This window comes from Jaculus jaculus, chromosome 19 (assembly GCF_020740685.1).
Source record: "Jaculus jaculus isolate mJacJac1 chromosome 19, mJacJac1.mat.Y.cur, whole genome shotgun sequence".
Taxonomy (NCBI): domain Eukaryota; kingdom Metazoa; phylum Chordata; class Mammalia; order Rodentia; family Dipodidae; genus Jaculus; species Jaculus jaculus.
In genome coordinates, this window is record NC_059120.1 from 8,204,116 (window position 1) to 8,225,835 (window position 21,720).

The 21,720-nt window shown below is 41.1% G+C and overlaps 2 pseudogenes; one reads left to right on the plus strand and one right to left on the minus strand.

The window, feature by feature from the left end:
- Nucleotides 1-848: 848 nt before the first annotated feature.
- Nucleotides 849-1,327, plus strand: LOC101602281 (annotated as a pseudogene).
- A 6,615-nt stretch (nucleotides 1,328-7,942) lies between these two features.
- Nucleotides 7,943-21,720, minus strand: part of LOC101602577 — a 115,899-nt pseudogene continuing 102,121 nt past the window's right edge.

The following is a 21,720-nucleotide window of genomic DNA, read 5'->3' on the forward strand; positions in this document are numbered from 1 at the left end:
CCCATCACCACCAATTACTGAAGCCAGGAGAAGGAAGGTGTGAACCAGAAAGAGACAGCACAGTGCTCCTAAGCAGTGCTGGGCCTGCCAGGTTAAAAGTGTGTTATCAGCTTGTTTTCTTAGACCAAAAACCAAGTCAAAAGCCCACAGCATGGGAGGTGCCTTCCGCCAGGCAAGAAGTGTCCTGTGGTGCAACAGTGGCATGACTGTCATGGGGGTGACCACCCTCTCTTTTGCTGGCTTTGGGGCCCTCTCCATGGGTGGGAATTCGTGTCTGATATTGAACATTAGGCCAAAAGCTTGTGATTGGTGTGCAGGGTGGGCTGAGGTGTCACGGTTCACATGGGTAATGGTCTCACTTGGTGAGCATGTTTGGTGCAGTGTTCACCTGTCTGCTCTGGTGCACAGATGCAGCTCCTGCCTTGGGGATAAACTGCCAGACTATGGCTTCAGTTTTGGATGAGTTGCATCAAGACGTAGAAGAGGTAATCATGTTGTTGGGAAAAAAAAAAAATCCACTAGGAAAAGAGTACAGTTGAAAAACCAAGACTTAGACAGAAGTAAAAAGATACAACACAAATCACAAGAAAATTCAGAATTTTGTGCTGGAGAGATGGTTTAGTGATTAATGCACTTGCTTACAAAGCCTGAGGACTGATGTTTTACTCTCCAGGTCCCACACTGGCCAGATGCACATGGTGAAGCAAGTGCTCATGGTTGCACTTGCCTACTAGGGGGCACAAGCATCTGAAGTTTGATTTCAGTGGCTGAGGCCCTGGAATTCTCTCTCTCTCTCTCTCTCTCTCTCAAACAACAAAAAGAGGCATGTTTCTGTGGTTGCTGCCAATATGAGATACACAGTAAAAATCAGCCATTATGGTGAAGATCAGCCAGGTAAATTTATGAAAATCTACATTATCAAAACCAGAGTCCATTAGGTTCCCACTGAGAAAGTCCAAGGGCATTTCACAGAGAGGTCATTTGCTCTTTGGGAGAAGAATCTAAATGGAGCGAGTTACTCCATGACTTTGAAACACCCATTAAATGCATCTCTGTGAAAGGCAGTTCAAAAAGGGTCAAGGTTGATATAGTTGTTATCTTATGTAGAAAGCAAGCAGAACACACACAATGGGATCACCTGAGTCACGTTGGGAAGGAATGCAAAGAAAAAGAAAAGTCCTGGTGTGACACTGAAATCGACCCTAGCGAGGGCTTAATGAATTTTTAAAAGAGCATTTATGAAGATGGAGATGATGGGAAGCAAACCAACAGGAAAACTTGGGTGGAAGCAAGAGAAAAGCCACTCAAAGGAGACACAGGATTTTGAGGCTTTCAAGTTTTGGGGGGGCCAAGATATGGAAGCCGGTGTTTCTTAAAGGGGAATGTTACTCAGCTATACATAAAAAGTTAACGGTTTACACAGCTGCCTTCCATATAAAGGCAGCAAGTCCACCATTTATTACTGAGGATGGATTTAAATAAAAGACGCTTATTAAACTTACTCCATAGATAATTAATAACTTGATCAGATTGTGACCAAACAGGGCTAAATGGCATTTGTGCTAAAATGTGAAAAGTGAGACTTACACAATGAAAATAATACCACATACATACATACATACATACACACACACATATATATTTGCTCAGCTAGTAGGTAGAAAATAAGTCTTTCTTTGACTGTAAATTGTATTAGCTCCAAGTAATGTAAAAATAAGAGTAAGACTAGATTTTTCAGATAACATTTACATATGTATTTGATAGTTACTACATAGTTGATCCAACAGACTTCTTTTAATGAGTAGTGCTTTCACTCAGATCATTTAGATCACTTAGGTTAAAGATACTTGATTTGAATCCACAAACAAATCTTGTTGGCTGTTCATTCAAATTCTCTTAGCTGCTTAACCAGCACTTAAATATTGTGCTATTTTTGAAAGTATTCATGTGTTTCTTAGACTAATTTGTTGCTTCTTGGACTAGGTTACAGAATACATAAGCAGCCAACCTGGGGTATTTTGTAGTGACAGAAACAAAGCAAATGTTAAACAAACAAACAAACAAACAAACAAGCAAACAAGCAAAAACAAGGCTCAAGAGCATGTCAAAGGAACCAAGGTACCAATATGAGAGAGTTCAGAATGATCAATGGAGTATTTTGTTGGGTGTGGTGGTGCATGCCTTTAATCCCAGCATGCAGGAAACTGTGGTAGGAGGATCACTGTGAGTTTGAGGCCAGTCTGAGACTACATAGTGAAATCCAGGTTAGCCTGGGCTATAGCGAGACCCTACCTAAGAGAGAGAGAGAGAGACAGAGAGAGAGAGAGAGGGAATGAAACAGATAAGAGCCCCAAAATGTCGGAGTAACTTGATTAACAAGAGGTTTATTCACCTATTTAATCAGAAACCATTTGTTTCTAGAGAAGCTATGAAAAAGTTTATTTTTTAAAAAAACAAGCTCAATATTGTCACTATAAGCCACAGTGTTATGTACTGAGTCCCTATTAATTTATATATTGAAACCTTAGTCCTCACTATGGTGGTAGATCAAGGTAGAGCTGTTAAATTGGGTGCTGAAGGGAAGAGGCCTTACTTTGGGATTAGTACCCTTGTAAGCTGAGATAAGAGGGAAGTGTCTTTCCTGTGTGAAGATACAAGGAAGACAGCCACCTGGAAGTAGGCAATCACCAGACATGGGGTCTACTAGCATCTTTACAATGGCCTTGTCAGCTTGCAGAGTGGTAAGAAATGTTTGTTGTTTAAGCTTTCAAGCCTAGGTTAATTTGCTACAGAGCCCTGAAGGATTAAGATAAACAATCATGAAAATAAGGAATTAATACAAAGTTTCAGATTGTGAAAGAAAAGTGAGTAATTTCTGAAAGCAAGTGAAGTGGAGGACTGGAATACTTTCTTGACTATTCAAGCCAAATTCCACATCTATTGCAGTGATGTGAATAAGTCAACTGAAAGGGACTCGTTGAGAAAAATGATAACCATCATTTGCCTTTCAATTTTCTGCGATCTATTCCTCTAATGTAATCTAAATAGAACATAAATTAAGGAAGGCCAGGAGTAGGAAGTGATAACAGACTATCTAGTGAATTGGCCAGTGGTAAACCCAAGACAAATAATCAAGTGTCTTATCACTATCCACGAAAATGATAATCCAATTGGAAATAGGCATAACTGGCCTCTGTAAATTTTTATTACCCCCCCCCCCACCACCACTAACAGAGAACAGGAAAAGCTCAGGCCACTGAGCTAAAAGATACAACTGGAAGACACTGGAGTAAATTGTGGCAGAGTTTTTGGAAGCCACCTGGTTTCATCAAACAAAACAAAGAGTTATGTGGATAATTTAAATGTGCCATTGGAAATGAAGCTTATCATTCTTAGAAGACTGAATTAAGCAAACATGTGAAGGTACAAACAGGCCTGAGTATAGAAAAATCCTGTCTGCTGCACCACTATAAACAGAGGTGAGTGGTGCTCTATGGAGTGAGAGGCAAGGACTGGACCGCAGTATAACCTTTCCTAAATTGCTGGTGAGCTTTGGGAGTAGGGAGACTCTGGCTCATGGACAAGGACACCTGTTGTCCTGCTCCAGCCACGACCAACGAGTAACCGCCTCTGCCAGGAAGCATGTGAAACCCTGTAAGGGCACATACATGTACACTCACCACTTATAACATGCTACAAACCCCTCACATACCAAGAAAAAAAAAAAGGAAAAATAACACCAGGAAGAAATGAGTGCAATCAGTATGAGAACCCAGATCTGATAATACACTTATAGTGAAAGTAAGAAAATACACAATTTCCAATGAACAATTTTAAAAACTCTCCAACACTATTTCAGTTCATCTCAGTTTCTATATCTCAGCCTACATTGTGTGAACAGTATTTTATCCTGGCACATATACTTCGGAATCTAGACTGTTCCCTTTGTCAAAATGTCATTCTGTCATTTAGTAGCCTTGTCCCATTACCTTTCCATGACAACAATTTTATATTTTATAGTCTATAGTGTTATCTGCCATCTCTTTTTAGATTCTTTCATAGCATGTACAACATGCTATGAAATGCTTGCAGTATTTAAAAGTGCTTTGAAGTTCTGGGAAGCAGTTTACTAGCATTGAAGATGGAGATAATTGAGTTTTGTCGTCAGCACACAACTACACACTTTATAAAATATCAAAGCATCGGCACACTTTTATTTGGGTTTTCGGGTTTCTGAAAAAATGCATAATACCCCCATGGTGTCAGCAGGATATCTTGGTAAAAGTAAAGCTTAGAGATGCTCCATTTGAACTCAGCATTACCAGAGTCGTAAATAACTAAAGGCAAATCATAATTTCTTAACATTTCCAGTGAAACTGTCAAGAGGTAAAGATATGGCAGTGGATAGAGTGTTAATTCATGATCCAGTTCTTCATCCACTCGTAGAGACTATGGCTCGACTCCTGACCCCTCACTCTGTGTTCTATAAAGCAGGTGTTCGTTTCCCTGTACTGGTCACCCCCTCCACATAAACTGTAAAACAATACCATGTTTCAGCAGACCATTGACCCTTCCTTCCCTCTTCACAAATCTCTGCTGGATGCTTTGATTCATTCAAGCTCAGGTACATTATTTAAACTCTCTAGAACCGGTTCACTTTTTTTTTGTTGTTGTTTGTTATCCTTTTCAGTGGAAGTGGCATTACTCATGTGGGATTACAGCACGCTTTAGTAAATAGTGATGATGTCTGTATTATTCTTGCTCATATGCTCCTGCTTTCGACCAGTGACATCTAAACTGCTTCCTGTTGGCCCCGGGAAGTCACTCCAGGAGAAGATGAGGACGGAAACCCCAATCTAAGCATCACTACACACCTATAAACACGAGAGGTGTCAGCAATAGTGCCTCGCTGGGCGCAATCAAGGTGAGGCTGGGGGACTGAGCCTTAACCAATTCCGTGTCATTCTGAAACCATGAAGGCTCCCCAAATTATTCTACAAAGGAAAATCATGCAGTTCAGGTTTTAGAAAGACGCCCCTTACTAGTGAGCAGGATGCACTGGAGGGAGCGCCAATGTCTTGTCTGACAGCGGGCAGCGGTCTGAGCTCTCGTGGCCCTTGTGATGCTACCAGCAGACCCACTGGCAGCGCAGGTTCAGAGCAGGAAGGACAGCCCCGGGCGCGGACGCTCTCGCAGGCGCCTGCCTGAACTTAGCAAACCAATAAAAGGGGGGAACGCAGCTGCGTCTGAACACACTGACCCAAGTGCAAGAGGCAGAAGCTACACCAGCCAAGCTGAGGAACAGAGGGTCTGGTGAAGGGAGGAAACTATCAGTTTTAAGTGCCTGTGTCACTAAGCATGAAGAAAAGCCTATGTCACTGAATCCAGAGCTCACCCATGTGGATATTCTAGCTAGCCCAAGGGTCCCTGGCTCTAATTGTTTCAGTGCATGGACGTGTGCTGCCACACCCAGCTGTGGTGAGGGTGCTAGGGACCAAATTCAGGGGTTCATGCTTGTGAGGCAAGTACTTGATCCATCCCCCTTTGATGACATATGATTTTGATGAGGTATTACTATGTTGAACATTTGAGACAGGATTCACATCTGATTATTGGCATTAAATGATACACACAAGTAAACCATATCTAACTCAATATGTTAAAAGAAGTTATGCAAGTAAGATGAGGACTAATGGAGAAGAAGAAAGGCTTTAGTGGGACAATTGGAGGTTATAAGACAGGGTAATTGGTGCAATAAGATCAAAATGTATTATACACATGTATGAAGATGGAAAAAATAAATTCAAAAAGATTCCGACGCAGGCCCAACTAGCTCTAGTGAACTAGTTTCAGTGTATCGTGGTCTTTCCTACAGCAGAGGGATTTATCACTAGATTGAACTTTGGACTTCAAATAGCAAGAATTATTTCTGCACATATTTTCCACTAATGTTCTATTCTTTTAAGTTTTGCACACTTAAAGGAGCAATGTTTGCTTATTTGGTGGAATCTGAATGCCTTTTCTTTTGGTTTTGTTTTGCGAGGTAGGGTCTCACTCTGGTCCAGGCTGACCTGGAATGCACTATGTAGTCTCAGGGTGGCCTTGAACTCACTGTGATCCTCCTACCTCTGCTTCCTGAGTGCTGGGATTAAAGGTGTGCGCCACCACATCCAGCTTTCTTTTTTTGTTCTTTAATTTCAAGAACAAAATGATGTCATGACCATTTATTAGAAAGAAAAGATTTTTGTTTGTAAGTTTTGTTATTTAGTAGAAATTATGTCCTGTCTCCTTCCAACTCACAGGTCAACATCCTTGCCCCCAGGGTGAGGCCACAGGAGATGGGAGCTGTGGGCAGTGCAAGGTCATGGGCTAGAGCCCCTTCATATTTTTTAATATGAAAAAAGTTCAAGAGAGACTTCAGGTTCCAGTGAGAAGACAGCTGTCTGAGGACACGGGCCCTTTCCCAACAGTGAACCATACAGTGATGTTTGGGCTTTTCAGTCAGCAATCAATTTTTATGGCTTATAAATAAGTCACTGGGTTTATGCTGTCTTATTATAGTAGCCCGAAGGACTGGAAGAGTCTGACACAGACCTCAGTATCAGAGAAACCTTCTTGAAATCTGTCTTGACTTGTTTCTGTCTCTCTGAGCCTGCCGTCTGTCCCCTCTTGCATCTTCCCCACACATCATTCCACATTCTGATAAAAATGAACACGTGGGGATGGAGAGATGGCTCAGTGGATAAGGCGATTGCCCACAAAGCCAATGACCTGGGTTTGATTTCCTAGTGCCCACGTAAAGCCAGATGCACAAAGTGGCACATGCATCTGGAGTTTGTTTGCACTGGCAAGAGACCCTGGTGTGCCCATCTTCTCCCTCCTTTGTTCCCTCCCCCACTCTGTGTGTGTCTCTTTCTCTATTCTCTTTGTCTGTCTGCTTGCAAATAAATAAAATGTTTAAAAGATGAACATGTTGGGTTTTTACACATATTTTGCTTTAAATCAGAAGGTGAATCCATTTGATGAGAATGATATTTGGGTAAGGTCTAATACTAGTCTAGATAAATCTCCATCTATTTTGCCAAAATGGTTTGGCTTCTCAGATTGATATGATCTATCAGATTGATTATTATATTATTATTATTATTGAGGCAAGGTCTCACCATGAAGCCTTGGCTGGTGTGGAAGTCACTATGTAGATCAGACTGGCTTTGAAATGGCAGCAATCCACCAGTCTCTACCTCTCTCTTGACTGCTGGAATTATAAATATGTGCCAACATCTCTGGCTATTGTTTTACCCACCAATTATCTTTTATTAAAAATTATACAGAATAAAAGGTCTAAATGAACAGTATGTAAGATCCAAAGAGGTCTTATTTTTAAATTTCTATCTATTAGCTTCATACTCAAATTTTGTCAGCATATCGCTTATCTTTGTTATTACTGCCAAGTTGTAAGATCAAATAATTACAACCACATAATACTTGACAAAATTTTACTATCTGATAATACTTGGATATTTGGGAGGATCCAATTAAAATATAGCATGACTTATGTTTCCAAAACAGATTGGAGGTTTTACATTACAGCAAAAAAAGATCAGATTAAAATATGGAAACAAATAGCTTCCACTTTTTGAGAGATGAAGTTGGAGTACAATACTGCACCAAACACCGTCCGGTCTGGTCTGGCGCTCCTGCAAGGGAGACGCATGCCGGGCCTGGCACTCTCGCGTGTGAGGCGTCTACCAGGCCTGGCACTCTCGCGTGTGAGGCGTCTACGAGGCCTGGCACTCTTGTGTGTGAGGCGTCTACCAGGCCTGGCACTCTCGTGTGTGAGGCGTCTACGAGGCCTGGCACTCTCGTGTGTGAGGCGTCTACGAGGCCTGGCACTCTCGCGTGTGAGGCGTCTACCAGGCTGGCACTCTCGCGTGTAAGGCGTCTACCAGGCCAGACCCTGGCTGCCTTCCCTTGCTTTTCCCTTCCTTCTGCTCGCTCGGCCTTCTGCGTCTTCCTCCGCCCCTGGTTCCCCCACACTGGGCGCTGTCCACTCGGGTCCAGACGAGTCTCTTGTTTCTCTTAACCTCAGTGTCCATTTTCATGTCCCTTTCCCTCTTCCATCACACGTGGACTTTCTCCTGGGCCTGCGTGGGTGTCACCACAGGTGCTACCGCTTGAACATCTTTCATGGAAACATCACTGTCGGCTTTGAGAATACTTTTAATAAGTCTGATGAGCTCCTTTGGAGCATTCTTTCTTCTCTTTTCAGTACACATCTTCCTTTTCCATTTACTCTGTAATCTTTTAGCCACTTTTTACCTGCAAAAGAGGAGATCCAGAAAAAGTGCTTTTTTAAAAAATAGTGACATTTTGTTTATGTAATCTCTACTCAGAAATGTGTTTTACATCATCATTGTCATTGGTTTAAGTTATACAAAAATGAACCAGGAACAGTTCTTCATTTCTGACTCCTTACCATCTAAAGAGCAGAGAGGGAAGAAATCGCACGTGAGCAGAAGTGAAAACGCGCCCTGCCTGAAGCAGTGGATCTTTGCAGCGTGACTGGTCGCAGGACAGAAGAATGACGCCTTGTCTCAGTAGTGCTGGGATAGGCATGGATTCTACTGGAGCTTTGGAAATGCAGCCTGGCGCTGTGCAGAGTGGGGGAAGGTGAATCAGGAGGAGACTCTACTGGAGCTCTTCAGGTTTCCTGTGTCCAGCAGCCAACTCACATCTCTCCATGTCCACTAGCCCCTGACAGTTCAAAATAGAACTTTTGGGGCTGGAGAGAAGGCTTAGCGGTTAAGGTGCTTACCTGCAAAACCTAAGAACTCCTTCAAATCTCCAGGTCCCATGTAGCCAGACGCAGTGACCCAAGTGTGTAATGTTGCGGATGTGCACTAGGGGGCGCACGTGTCTGGAGTTCATTCACAGCAGGCTGAAGGTCTGTTGTGTCCCTCTCTGCCTTCTTTCTCTCTCTCTCAATCAAAATAAAAATTTTAATAATAAAAAAATAGAACTTTTGGGTCCCTTTGTCAAATTCCATCTTTGTCAGTTTCCCTTTGGTTTATACAATAACACCCCACACAATGAGTCTTCAGCCAAACACTTAAGATTTATTTTTTGCTTTGCTTTTCTTACCAGCAGTAACATGTGCCAGCCTCCACTCCGTTCTTCTTGCTTTATCTTCAAAGTGTTTCTGATATTTTTCTTTTTTTTTTTTAGCCTGGATGTCATTATCCTAGGCCAATTTATCATAACCCACTGGGATTACCATGCTCTTTTGCCAACCAACTACTAAAAAATACCACTTTGGGGCTGGAGAGATGGCTCAGGGGTTAAGGCACTTGGCTGCAAAGCCTAATGATCCGATACCAATTCCCCAGCACTGATGTAGGGCCAGATGCACAAAGTGGTGCATTCATTTGGAGTTTATTTGCAGCAGCTGGAGGCCCTGCCCTGCCCATTGTCTCTCTCTCTCTGAAAATAAATAAAGGAAATAGTCAAATAAAATAAAATTAAAACTACCATTTCTTCCCAGTATCTGCAGTGATGTTTTTAACCTATCAATCATATCATCATATAACAATCAAATCATTATATCATAGCATATCAAAATCATGTAATACTACACCACATCACATCACGTCACATCACATCACATCACATCACATCACATCACATCACATCACATCACATCACATCACATCACATCACATCACATCATGTCATTCTTCCAGTTGAAAATCTTTGCTGTTTCCCCATCACACTTGGACTTAAATGCACACTCCTGACGTGGCCTGCAAGTCTCTGTCTGGTCTGGTGGCCACAAGCTCACCGACCTCGCCGCACTCTTGTGTGCTTGTTCTCTCCCTACCCGTCTACCCTTCTCCCCTTTCTTCCTCTGTGCTAGTGGCTTCTCACAGGCTTGCTGTTTCTCTTCCTGGAACTCTTTCTCAGATCATATTCACGGTCAGTTCTTCATGTTTGAAGTCTCAACATACATGCTCCTCCCTTTTGGTGGGACCATCCCACTGAAAGTATTAGTTTTCCTTATAACCATATACCAAATAAGCATGTTTTTATTATCTTAACAGATATTTTTGGTATGTGAAATGATCATGATAATATCACCAAATTGAGTTAGGTGAGTATCACCAGATTTCTACCATATACCAAGAACCTTATGAGGTGTGAAACATGTGGTACATCCATGTATTGCTCAAAAGTGTGGACTCTGTCTTAGTGAGATCCAGATTAAAAATATCATGCTAGGGACTGAGGAGATGGCTTATCAGTTAAGGCACTTGCCTGAGAAGCCAAAAGACCCAGGTTTGATTTCCCAGAACCCATGTAAACCAGATGCACATGTGTCTGGAATTCATTTGCAAAGGCTAGAAGCCCTGGCATACCCATTCTCTCTCTCTCTCTCTCTCTAATAAATAAATAAAAATAATTTAAAAGTATTTTTTAAAAAAGTATCATGCTTGATTGAAATGTGTCTAAGTAGGACAGACAGCTAATAAAACTTCAGAGCCCCACCATGCACATTTTAGAACTGGCTGAATAAAAACAAGCCCCATGTAGGCCTGGGAAGCTACCACTTAAGAGTAGACTGGGGGTGGGCTTAGCAAAAGGCATTTGCCTGTGAAGCCAAAGAACCCAGGTTCGATTTCCCGGGTCCCACGTAAGCCAGTTGCACAAGGTGGCACATGCACCTGGAGTTCATTTGCAGTCTCTAGAGGCACTGACATCCTCATTCTCTATCTGCCTCCTTATCTCTCTCTTTCAAATAAATAAATAAAAGTAAAATAAAAAAGATTTAGAAAAGGATAGGCTGGGGGAGAATGTGAGCCAACAGAAACACTGCACAGACCTGGTTGAAGTTCACGCTTGTGTCTAAGAGGCAGAGCAAAAACCAAGGCTAGATTGTGTTGTGTGGTCCCTTTCTAAGAAAGAGAAAGAAACTTTTCAAGATAATAATCTGGGCGTACATAGGGACTGTCTAACAATAACTCAATAGTGTTAATTAACTCATTTCTTGAGAATTACTTTCCTTGATATTTTTCAAGTAATTTGTGTTGGCTTGAAATGTTTCCTTATATTTTGTCATGTAAATGAAAAGAAAAACTTAAAAAAATATGTAAACTGTAAAAAAAAAACAAAACAAACAAACAAAAAAAACCAACCAAACACCAAGGCTAGGAATTAGAGAGAGAGAAATGATTATTAAGTTAAGATGTCACTCCTAGCAGCGGGGAAACAGTCTTAGAAGAAACATGTTCCCATGTTGTTGGATGGCCCCTTGCAGGCTTCGGGCCATGTAGATGACGCTATGTCGATGGCAGTTGTAAGTAGACCAAATTCATTGGTACACCAAGACAATCTAGAAAGCAAACAATCATGCAGATAAAGGAGTGTAGCAAGAGAACCCCCTTGTGGCAAGAGAACATTTATTTCAAGTGATAACTTAAAGGAGAATGTAGATCTTTCTTACTTAAACCCAGTGTCTTCATGGCTCATCTTAGAGGACTTTCACTTCCTTGGTTTGGTTTATTCCCAGATATTTCAGTTTTTTGAAGTTATTGTGAATAGGAATTCCCCCTTAGTTTTGTTCTTGACAAGTTCATTATTATATAGAAAAGCCTCTGGATTTTATATGTTGATTTTGTGCCCTGTTACCTTGCTGAAAGTGCTTATCAGAGCTAAGAGTGTCCTAGTGGAGTCTTAAGGGTCTTTTAAATTTAAGATGTCTGAAATCACATCACCATCCACATCGGTGTACAGAAAACCTTTACCCTTAATGGTAAATACTTTGGATAAAAACCTAAGAACTTATTCCAGCACATACAGTTCAACTAAAACTAATATATTTCAACATAATAAAGGACACGATAATGACACACCTATAGCCAACATTATTCTAAGTGGGGCAAACACTGAAGGCATTTTCACTAAATTCAGGAAGGAGAAAAGGGTGCCCCCTCCTCTGCTCTTACTCAGCTTAGTGCTTAAGGTCCTTGCTGGAGCAATAGACGAGGAAAGCCATGAAGAGAATACAAATGGGAAGGGAAGTAGTTATAATTATTCCCGTTTGTGATCTTAGGAAATCTGGTAGGTGTGTAGCGGCATCACACTGTGGGTTTAATTTTCATTTTCTGGTGATTGACTGAGTTTGGGTACCTTTGTACACGTCCATGGGTCATTTAGGAAGTACTTATTTTTTGTAATGTGTGTCTATGCTGATTTTTAGGTGTTTTTAAATCATTCTTGATGTACATTCTTTCTTTCTTTTTTTTTTTTCAACGTAGGATCTCACTCTGGCCCAGGCTGACTTGGAATTCACTATGTAGTCTCAGGGTGTCCTCAAACTCATGGTGATCCTCCTACCTCTGCCTCCCCAGTGCTGGGATTAAGTGCCCAGCTTGATGTGCATTCTTTTTTATTTATTTTATTTTTGTTTATTATTTATTTATTTATTTGAGAGTTACAGAGAAAGAGGGGGGGGGAGAGAATGGGCGCACCAGGGCCTCCAGCCATTGCAAATGAACTCCAGACACATGCGCCCCCTTGTGCATCTGGTTAACATGGGTCCTGAGGAATCCAGCCTTGAACTGGGATCCTTAGGCTTCACAGGCAAGTGCTTAACAGCTAAGCCATCTCTCCAGCTCTTGATGTGCATTCTTTATGGAACACTAAATGAATTGGAAGTATTTTCTCCAACTTAGTAGAAAGTATTTTTATTCCCAGGGGCAGGCCTTCTTTTTTGACAAAAAGTTCTTAATTTTAATGTTCTGTATCATCTTCTTTTCTGATCAACATTATTTACATCTTATTCTATCTCCTCCAATGGTTTGCCTAGTCAACATGTGGTTTTCTTGCATGCTTTAGTTTTCATATTTATGCTTACAATTCATGAGGAATTTATTTCTGGTTAAAATTATTTTGTTTTCTTTGCCCTACCAAGTGGCCTGGAACCACTTACGGAATAAACCACCTTCCATACATTGGTGTTTTCTTTGCAATTGATAAGGTGCCTGTGGGTGCTTGAATCTATCTCTGGGCTCTGGTTTGTTCTTTGGCCAATTTGTCTGTCAGATCCTTTAACACACCACCTTTATCCTTTCATGTTGCCATAACAAATTACCATTAACTAAGTATCTTCTGAAAATAGAAATTTATTTCTCACAGTTTCATAAGCCTGGGAGTACAAGAGGATGGAGTGGACAAATCCACATCTTGTGAGGTCTGCTTTCAATGCCTGGCTGTGTCCTCTCTTAGAGGCAGAGGAAGACAGCTCCCTGGGACCCCTTCTGTCAAGGCACAATCTCATTTGTGAGGCCTTGGTCTCACCTACAAATACCAAACCGGGGATTAGGTTTCGACATATAAACCTGACAGAGATTCAAATATTTAGACTTATAGCACTTACTAATGGCGGTTTTAAATTGTTTCAAAATAGATGGGCTTTCAGCTTTCTCTTCTCCTTTATGTCGTCTCTCCTCCTGTTTCCTGTCCGTTTTCTTCTTTTCCTTCTCTAGTTATAAATTTTAATGCCTTTCAGCTCCAAACCCACTTCTTGTTCAGACTGCAAATGGAAATGGTCCCTTCCTAGGTTTTCTCTTTGCTCTCTGACTTGAAGTTAAGTTTGGCCCTTAGAGGGCACTGGAAAGACACTGCAAAGAAGGGTCTTGTTCCCTGGTCCTGCAGCCCCCCAGTCATGGCGGTGACGCTGCGGTCCTCCAAGCACCCACCCGTAGCGGCCAATAGTACCCAGAAGCGTTCAGCTTTTTTTCAGAATCTCCCCTAGGGAGGTTTTGTAGCGATTGTGTGGCTCCAGTGAGGTACTTCTCTGTGAAGCCTCCTTAGAGGTTGAATTTCCCTTGGTGCAGTACCTCAGGGGTTGCTCTGTCATTAACCGAATCTCAGCCATGCCCCAGCTCTGGATTTCAGCCTTGCCAGAACATTTTCCTCTCTGCGGCTGCTGCATGCTAAGAAATACTGGTCCTTGTATTTGCTATTTAGACCTAGTAGCTTTCCAGATCTGTAGCTATCTTTTTTATTACTATAATTCCATGTTATGGTAATTACTTTATAGTCTTAGTATTTTATAGGCATGCTATTGTATAGTAAATGTCCATATTTTGCCTGCAAAACTATTATTATGGAGTTTCCCTGACACCAATTTTTACAGTTTTCTACTACGAATTGAACCGCTACAAACATGGTTGAGCAAATCTCTCTGGCCTGTGGTTTGAAGGTTTTAGGGTAGATGCCCAGTAAGGGAATAACTGGGTCTGTTGGTATCTCTATAGTCAGCTTTTTCAGGAGTCTCCATATTTCTTTCCAAAGAGGTTGTACCATCCTACATTCCCACCAATAGTGGATGAGTGTGCCTACTTCTCCACATCCTTGCCAGCATTTATTTTCATTTGATTTTTTGATGTTTACTATCCTTATTGGGGCAAGGTGGAATCTCATAGTTGTTTTAATTTGCATTTCTCTGATGATTAGGGATGATGAACATTTTCTTAAGTGTGTGTTTGCCATTTGTGTTTCTTCCTCTGTGAACTGCCTGTTCAGCTCTTTGCCCCATTTTGTGAGTGGGGTCTTTGACTTCTTTTTTTTTTTTTTATTAAATATTATTTATTTATTTATTTATTTGAGAGTGACAGACACAGAGAGAAAGACAGATAGAGGAAGAGAGAGAGAATGGGCGCGCCAGGGCTTCCAGCCTCTGCAAACGAACTCCAGATGCGTGCGCCTCCTTGTGCATCTGGCTAACGTGGGACCTGGGGAACCGAGCCTCGAACCGGGGTCCTTAGGCTTCACAGGCAAGTGCTTAACTGCTAAGCCATCTCTCCAGCCCGGTCTTTGACTTCTTACTGTTTAGATTTTTGAGTTCTTTGTAGATTCTAGAGATTAGGCCTCTGTCAGTTGGATAACCTGCAAATATTTTCTCCCATTCTGTGGGTAATCTATTGGCTTTGCTTATTGTATGCTTGTCTGTAAAGAAACTCTCCACCTTCATGTGATCCCATTGGTTGAGTGACTGTTTAAGATCATGAGCTTCTGGGGTTTTGTTCAGGAAGTCTTTTTCCACTCCTATATCATGGAAAGTACTTCCTAAATTTTCTTCCAGTAGTATTCAAGTTTCTGGTCTTATATTGAAGTCTTTTATCCATTTGGATTTGAATGTAGTGCATGGTGAAATGTGTGGATTAAGTTTCAGTTTCCTGCATGTGGTTATCCAGTTTGTCCAGCACCATTTGTTGAAGATGCTGTCTTTTTTCCAGCCTATATTGTTTGAGCCTTTGTCGAATATCAAGTAGCTGTAGTTGCTTGACCCAAAGTCCGGGACCTCAAGTCTATTCCATTGGTCTATACTCCTGTTTTTATGCCAGTACCATGAGGTTTTTATTACTATGGCTTTGTAATATAGATTTAGATCAGGTATGGTGATGCCACCAGACGTATTTTTTTTACTGTGGATATGTTTGGATATGTGAGGCTTCCTGCCTTTCCATATGAAATTTGAGATCATTTTTTCTATCTCTGTGAAGAACACTGTAGGGATTTAAATTGGAATTGCATTAAAGTTATATATTGCCTTTGTAGGATTTTCATCTTCACAATGTTAATTCTGCCTATCCAGGAGCATGTGAGGTCTTTACATTTTCTCAAGTCCTCCTCAATTTCTTTTTTGAGTGTTTTAATGTTTTTGTTGTATAGATCTTTCACTTCCTTGGTTAATGTTATTCCAATGTATTTTATTATTATTTTGTTGCTATTGAAAATGGGACTATGTCCCTTATTTCTTTCTCTGTATTTTTGTCATTTGCATATAGAAATGCTACTGATTTTTGTGCATTGATTTTTGTATCCTGCTACTTTGCTATAGGAGTTAATCACCTTCAGGAGTTTTGGGATGGAGTCTCTCGGGTCTCTTACATATACAATAATGTCATCAGCGAGTAGAGCTAACTTAACTTCTTCCTTTCCAAATTGTATCCCTTTTATTTCCTTCTCCTGTCTTATTACTTGAGCTAGGACTTTCACTACTATATTAAAAAGCAGAGGTGAGAGAGGACAGCCCTGTCTTGTTCCTTATCTTAATGGGAATTCCTCCAGTCTCTCTTCATTAAGAATTATTTTGGCCTTTGGAGCTTTGTATGTTGCCTTTATTATGTTAAGATATGAACGAATCATGCCAATTGTCTCCAATGTTTTGATCATGAAGTGATGTTGTATCTTGTCAAAGGCCTTCTCAGCATCTATCGAAATGACCATGTGGTTTTTATGTTTAAGCTTGTTTATGTGGTGTATTACATTGACATATTTCCGTATGTTGAACCACCCTTGTGTTTCTGGGATGAATCCCACTTGGTCAAGGTAGATAATGCTTTTGATGTGTTGTTGGATTCTTTTTGAGAGGATTTTGTTCAGGATCTTTGCATCTAAGTTCATTAGGGAAATAGGTTGGTAGTTTTCTTTTCTTGTGGCATCTCTGCCTGGTTTTGGAATTAGGGTGATACTAGCTTCATAAAAGGAGTTGGGTAGCTTTCCCTGTTCTTCAATTGTGTGGCACAGTTTTAGGAAGATTGGTTTGAGTTCTTCCATGAAATGTTTGATAGAATTCAGCTGAGAAGCCATCTGGTCCTGGACTTTTCTTTTTGGGGAGGTTTTTTTAATTACTTTTTCAATCTCCATGAGTGTGATGTTCATTGAGGTGATTAATCTGCTCTGAGTTTAGCTTTGATAGATGGTATGCGTCCAGGAATCTATCCATCTCCTCCACATTATCCAGTTTTGTGGAGTAGAGGTTTTTGAAATAAGTCCTGATGATTCTCCCAATTACACTTATGTCTTTTGTGAGCTCTCCTTTTTCATTTTGAATTTTGTTAATTTGAAGCTTCTCCTTTTTTTGCTTGATCAAATTGGCCAGGGGTTTGTCATCTTGTTTATTTTTTCAAAGAACCAGCTCTTTGTTTTGTCAATTGTATTAATTGTTTCCTTGGTTTCCAATTCATTAATTTCTGCTCTGATTTTAATTACTTCTTTCCTTCTGGAGCTCTTTGGGCTGGATTTTTCTTGTTTTTCCAGTGCCTTTAGGTGAATGGTTAGGTTGTTGATTTGGGATCTTTCTGTCTTTTTTATGAAGGCATTGAGTGCTATGAATTTTCCCGAGGACCACCTTCATTGTGTCCCATAAGTTTTGGTATGATGTGTTCTCATTGTCATTCAATTCCAGGAATTTTGCAATTTCATTTTTTATTTCATCCACTATCCATTTATTGTTTAAAAGTGTGCTGTTCAGTTTGCAGGTGCCGTTGGGATTCTTGGTGTGCCTTTTGTTGTTGATTTCTAGCAATATAGCACTGTGATCTGATATCATACAAGGAATTATGTCAATTTTCCTAAATATGTGGAGGCAGTCTTTGTGACCCAATATATGGTCTATTTTAGAGAATGTTCCATGGGCTGCTGAGAAGAATGTGTAGTCTGTGGATTTGGGATGGAAAGTTCTGTAGATGTCTGTTAGGTCTAAGTGATCTATGGTTTTGTTGAGCTCTCTTACTTCCCTGTTGAGTTTCTGTTTGGATGATCTGTCTATTACTGATAATGGTGTATTGAAGTCCCCAGTTATGATGGTGTTGGTGGTTATTTCTGTTTTATTGTCAAGTAGGTTTTGTTTTATGAACTGTGGTGCCCCTGTGTTTGGTGCATACAGATTTATGACTGTAATATTCTCTTGATGGATCGTTCTCTTGATAAGTAGGAAGTGGCCTTCTTTGTCTTTTTTGATTATTTTTGGTTTGAAGTCTATTTTATCTGATATTAATATAGCTACACCTGCTTGTTTCTTATTCCCATTTGCTTGGAATATTGTTTTACACCCTTTAACCCTGAGGAGGTGTCTGTCTTTAGTGGTGAGGTGGGTTTCTTGAAGGCAATAGATTGAGGGGTCTAATTTTTTGATCCATCATGTTAGCTTGTGTTTCTTGATGGGTGAATTAAGGCCATTAATATTTAGGGTAATGACTTTGAGATTTGATTTGATCCCTGCCATATTGTGATGGTAGATGTGTGTTGGTGTTTTCATGGGCTTTGAAGTTTTTTGTGCCTATTCTGAGTTTGGTTATTGTGATCTGCTTCTAGTAGGCATTTGAGTTTGGTTATTTGTTTCTTCTCTGTGGAGAATTTCCCAAAATACTCTGTAGGATTGGTTTTGTGTTCATATAATTGTAAAGCTGAGTTTTGTCATGGAAAGTTTTCTTTCACCATCTATTATGAGGGATACTTTTGCCAGGTAGAGTAGTTTGGGTTGGAAGCCATAGGTTCTTAGACATTGGAGAATTTCATTCCAGGCCCTTCTAGCTTTCAGGGTTTCCATTGAGAAGTCTGAGGTAATTCTAATGGGGTTACCTTTGAAAGTGGTGTGCTGTTTTTCTGTAGCTGCTTTTAGGATTTTCTCTTTGGTGTCAATGTTTAGAGTCTTAATGATAATATGTCTTGGAGAGTTTCTCCTTTGGTCCAGTCTGTTTGGAGTTCTGTTGGCTTCTTGTATCTTTATTGGCCTTTCTTTTAAGAGACTGGAGAAGTTTTCTTCAATTATTTTGTTAAATAAGTTCTCCATGCCTTTGGTCTGAATTTCTTCTCCTTCTGGTATTCCTATGATCTGGACATTAGGACTTTTAAGGGTATCCCACAATTCCCTCATGTTCTGTTCACAGGAACTTTTGAACTTACTGAAAGTTTTGAACTCTTGAACTGTTTCTTCCATCTTGTCTTCCAGATCAGAGTTTCTATCCTTCACTTTGCTGACTCTATTCTTGAGAGCCTCTAGAGAGTTTTGGACTTGTTCAATTAAGTTTGCATTTTCTACTACTTTTCTATGTATCATTTCCATCGCTCTGTCAAGCTCCCTTTTCACATCATTTTCTGATTTTCTTGATGATTCTTGGAATTCATCCTTGCATTTCTTTATGTCTTCATTTAGTATGGCCAGCTGATTTTTAAGGTCCTCTTTTTTTTCCCTCTCCCTCAAAATTATTAACTCTCTTTGAACTCCTTCCAATCTCTTATCAATTTATTCTAGCTTAGTGATGGTAGCTAGCATCCACACAATTATCAGTCCTTTGTTGCTTTCCTGCAAGTTCTACCAGTAGGTTGGTCAGGGTTGCATTGCTCATAGCTTCAATTTGATGTTCTGATCCTAATGACTCTTCTTTGTTTTGGTTGGATGTATTCGTTGTAGGACTTGGTAATCTAACTGGATTTTCTTGCATTTGAGTTTTCATGTTATTTATTTTGCGCTGTGGTCTGCCCATGACAGTGTATGGGCAGGTATGTGGGTGGATCAGCCTGGGCTCTCGCACAATGGGAATCTGAGGCAGCTTGGGGCAGTTGTCAAGCAGCTTGGGCTTTGGCTCCCACTTGCCAAAGCTGCCTATCTACTGTCTGAGAGGGGCGCCAAAGTTGTCTGAAATCTCAAGCGGTAATGCGCCAAAGCTGCCTGCATTCAAGCTTGGAGGGGGACTGAGATACCAAGCCCTGAAGCAGCCCAAACTCTGGCTGGGAACACTGGGACCCGGAAACAGTCTGTGCTCCCCTGCCACAGGAGAATGGGGGATGGCTGGCATGGCAGACAGGTAGGAGATGGCACCTGAGCTGGTGCAAGTGAGAGACACATTCTGGGCTTGTGTGGCAGTGCTGTGGGACTGGGCTCCCTGAACGTGCAGGGGCAGGAGCAGTAATGTGGGCAAGTGTGCAGAGCAGTTTAAGCTTCCGCACGCAGGGATTGATCGGTGCTCGAGGGCGCCGGCCATGGTGGGGCGCGGCTGCTATTTGGTATTTGGTGGGAGGAGTGGTCTACCCTCCTGCGAGGGGATCTGGGATTCCCTGTCCTCCCCCGCCCCCCGTGCCCTCCCACTGACAAGAAGACCCAGAAAACCCTTAATGTCTTGCCTTGCTTTCCCTGGGATTTGCAGTGCAGCCAGGCAGTCGCCATCTTGGCCAGAAGTCCTGTTGTTGTTTTGAGGTAGGGTTTCACTCTAGTCCAGGCTGACCTGGAATTTACTATGTATTCTCAGGGAGGACTTGAATTTATGGTGACCCGCCTTCCTCTGCCTCCCCAGTGCTGGGATTAAAGGTGTGTGCCACCACGGCTGGCCATATGCCCGGCTTGTGACTTGATTGCCTCTCATCATCTTACTTCTGACTCATGTAGTGTGGTCTGGGACAAGTAAACTATTTCCTTTTATGCTCACAGAGTCAGAATTTGACTTTATGTGTATTTAATTAGCAAATTGCTCCTGGCACATACTACATTGTTACAAAGATTAAACCGTTTCAATCTATGTCATTTTAAGTCTTGGGAAATTAATCAAATCAGGGTATCTTACCCCCTCTCATTTTCTCTCACTGTCAGGTACCAGGAAATCCTGCTGCTGCCGGTCTTGCTAACTTGTTGCAGTGGCTTCTGTCTTTCACATGGTGACATGCTCCTGGCCAGGAAGGGTTTAGTTGGCTGTCACCCAAGACTCTTCTAGCCTGTGGTCGCTTTGCCCAGAAATCCACTAATAGTATTTGTTTCCATTTTCTCACCCATCAGTGGAAATTAATTTTGAAGTGTACAAAGGAAGAAAATATACAAACTTGCCACATATTAACAAACTTACCTCACCCACCATGAAAGGAGAAATCACAGGGAAGAACATAGCTGGGATGATTATATTTTATTTATGCTTTTATGAAGATGTGTGTACTAAATCATAAATAGGAGGACACAATTAAAATCATTAATTGTGAAAATAATTATATCTTCTCTTAGATTTATAGCTATGAAAAATAAAGTCTTTTCTTATAAAATATGGGAGGTTTGTCATGAGAATGTGCTTTATTTTTAAATGAATTATTGCCTTATGATCTTGACCTTCTGAATTCTAATTTTGCCTTCTTTATTTCTGATGTATATGATTTTATTAGCATTGGGTAACTTGATGTTGTACTTTTGTACATATACATATATATAATCTGTGTGTGTATGTGTGCACACTGGCACACATACAGGTTCATATGTGTGTCCTCCAGAGGCCAAAGGACAACCTCAGATGTTGTCCCTTAGACACTGTCTTCCTTTTTGGTACAGGGTCTTTCATGTGCCCCAAACTCTCCAATTAGGCCAGAGAAGCTGGCCAGTGGTCCCAGGTGAGCCAGCTGTATCTATTTCCAACACTGTGATCCAAAGGTGCACAACCACCCCTGTTTTTTATTTTTAGTTTTTTAAAAAAGGGTTCTGTGACCAGATACCAGCACAAGGGGGAAGGAGACCAACACAGAGAAAAATCAACTCCTACCTAATCAGAGAGCCAGAGCCTCAGAGGCCCCCAACACCTCATCACTGAAGCAGACCAAAAATGAACCCAACATAGCTCAGGGAAATTTTGCGGAAGAGGGGGCGGAAAGAATGTCAGAGTTACATGTTGAGTCATGATATGCAGAGACATTTATCGTACCAATAACTGTGGGCTAACTCCACAATGTACAACCCATATACATCAACAAGGAGGGGCCATTGGAGAGGGGGTAGGTCATGGATGAGCCTAATAGTGGTACCAAACTGCCTATATTTGCTGAATAGAAAACTAATTAAAAAAAAAAATTAAAAAAAAGGGTTCTGGGGATTGAACTCAGGTCCTCATGCTGCTACAGACTAAG